Source organism: Sitophilus oryzae, unplaced genomic scaffold (genome assembly GCF_002938485.1).
Source record: "Sitophilus oryzae breed Bouriz unplaced genomic scaffold, Soryzae_2.0 scaffold_1408_pilon_pilon, whole genome shotgun sequence".
NCBI lineage: Eukaryota > Metazoa > Arthropoda > Insecta > Coleoptera > Curculionidae > Sitophilus > Sitophilus oryzae.
In genome coordinates this window covers 281,959-284,824 of record NW_022146069.1, presented here as the reverse complement: position 1 = coordinate 284,824, position 2,866 = coordinate 281,959, and the positions used below count along the sequence as shown (strand labels likewise).

At 27.3% G+C, this 2,866-nt stretch overlaps 1 long non-coding RNA gene across 1 annotated transcript; it reads right to left on the bottom strand.

Moving 5' to 3' along the window:
* Positions 1-205: 205 nt before the first annotated feature.
* LOC115876139 lies at positions 206-2,084 on the bottom strand. Its single transcript, XR_004049103.1, has 2 exons — positions 1,914-2,084; positions 206-332 (listed from the first exon to the last, which is right to left on the bottom strand). It is a non-coding gene; the product is annotated as an uncharacterized LOC115876139 (long non-coding RNA).
* Positions 2,085-2,866: the final 782 nt, after the last annotated feature.

The following is a 2,866-nucleotide window of genomic DNA, read 5'->3' as shown; positions in this document are numbered from 1 at the left end:
ATTTCGGAAGAATTAATCAGGTATCTTATTTTTATAATTATTAGAAATAAATCGGAATTAAAGGATAAGGGATATGTAAATATATACCATACGATAAAAAAAAACGGCCTCAGAGGTGGTTTGGAAATGAATATCGATGTCATTTGTACGTAAACAAATAGACGCCGTTTTTTTTCGCTCATACCGTATAAGAAAAAAAATTTAATAAAGCAAACGCATTTATTAATACATGTATATAGATTTACATGGTATGAAGAAATTCGCATTATGATCTCTGAAGGTCCCACCAATGCTTGGTTAAAGTGGCGAGTACGACCACTTAGCAGTCACACCTATAATAATTTAATAAAATATGAATATAATAAACAAACTTATTTCTTTTAGATTTTTTAAAAGCGAGTTATATGTGTTAAGTGGTTTTTGATTATTTTAGACTAATTTTTTTTTTAGACATATGATTATTTTAGACCAAATTGTCTGCCCACTCAAACGTCTTTCAAAATTATAATGTAGGAAATTCTTAATATGTTTTAATTGGGAATACTTTTAGAAAGTTTCATTTTCACCAAACAAAACTACGTGTGTATAATAAATTGCAGTATAATCAACTATAATGCACGATATATACTGGGGGCGTCAAAACTAGATGTTGGGTTTTCTCAATTATTTCGAACAGAAGTCCAATTTTTTTCTCCAAAAAATTTTGTCCAACTTTATTTTGAAAAATAATTTTTAAATCCATAATCGATGTTTATACAGCAATGTCCTCTTTTAGAATAGATAATTATTTTCAGCTGCATCGATAAAATAAATCATATTTACTGATGCCAAGTAAAAATAATTAGGAAATTATTTTAGACATCTAATTCTTAATTTTTGTCGCTGATAAATAGATACATCACTTTTGACGACAAACCTACTAATAAAAATTGCGTAAAACAAATCATGTTTATTCGCAAAGAGACAATTGAAAACAATTTAATAACTATTAATTTGGGATATAGATCTTAATAAAACAAAAGTTGCATAAAAGCTTTGTTGATTTATGATATAAAATACAGTGTTTCATTTGAAATAGCAAAGAAAAAATATAATATCTAGTTTTGACTCATCCTGTATATAATAAACAATTTAGTCTATTTTAATATTATTATATGAATTATATAATTATTAATTATTAACTTAAATTAGTTCCAGTAAAAAACGTCGATATTACCTATTTTTTAACTTAACTTAGAAAGAGAGGGCTTTAAATATATATTTTATTATATAAACAATAAAATTCAATCCAAAAGGGTCAAAATATATTCTTTGGTCAAAATGAACTCTATACGACTACGACATTATGGTATTTTTGGAATGACAATTTAATAACAAATCCACCAAGCAAAAATACAAAATATAGCCTTTCTTTTCACAAACTCATAACCTTTGCTCATAACTAATAACTTTAAAAGTAAATATATATTTGAATCATCCTGTATATCTATAAAAATACCTCCCTGTCAAATTTACGCTACTTTTTTTGCAAGCATATTTTACAAAAATATGATTTGAGTGAAAATATAAAATAGGAAATCTGATATGAAGCTTTATCTAAACACAGGGTTGACTGTAGATAAAAATATATTTACGTTATCAAGTTATTAAGAAAAATTCTCAGGAAAAATTATAAAATACACAATATATCTGACAATTCCAAAAAGCAAAGTGAGAAATGAAACAATTTATAGCATAAAATCAGTATTTTTTTAAACTTTTAAGCAAACTGGGCATTATCGTTTTAATCTATCTATCAATCTATCAAATGTTTATTATTAAACTTATCTCAGACTCTATAACATTTTTTCCCAAGAGTGATTTAAAACAAATTTATATGAATTTAGAAATAAATATGAACAGTATTTACTTACCTGTAAAACAGATGCTTTTTGCTTAATTAAATATGTTGGAAAATATTATCCAGTAGGTACAAATACACAACACTTAAACACAACAAAATAAACTAATAAAATAATAGTTTCTAATCCAAATTTCACAAATACTGTTTATGTTTCTTCGCGAGGGACGAAAAAACTGAATTTTTTAATTACCGACCAAACCAAACCAGATATGCATTAAGGTATCAGCATTATCCAATTCAAAAGCTTATAAATATTTATTTTTATAAGACATAATCTAAACGAAACGAAATTACAAGTCGAGAAAGATCAACAAAACTGCCGAATTTAGAAGCGAATATAACTTTTTTTCCTTTTTTCTTGTCACAGTTGAAACAAACAAGGATAAAGCTATTTTCGTAAAACATGGGTGAAACGTGCTAATAAGTGGCCCAATAGATGTGACCTCGCGCCCTTCCATTTTTGAACGATGGGCGGGTTTAACGGATTCCCCTCAAAGAAAATCGTAGGGGAATACAAAAATTCAGAACGGGCAAGGCGCCACCTAGAAGACGGGCTTGTACTAAGCCCTCATTGTACATCTATTTATACATAATCAAGGGTTATATGTAATTTTATTAACAATGTTATAATAAAATAATCAAGTTACAAATTTTTCGTGTTTTATTCTAATTTCAGGGATAATTTCAACCTAGATTATTAATTTATTTGTATCAAAATACATTATTTTTATTTTGTAAAATGTTTTGTTACAAATAAGTTCATAATCTAGATTGAAATTACCAAATATAAGTAAAAAACTTATGAACTGGCAGTAAAGGTCCATTTAAAAATATGGCGCGAACTATTAGTTCTGCCAGTAGCCCGCTTGGATCGCGTCGAGCGCGTGTTTCCAGGCTTTAACATAGGAGTTTTCATTTCTTTCAGTTAGTTATTCTATGGTGTGCGCTATATCATTTGATTTA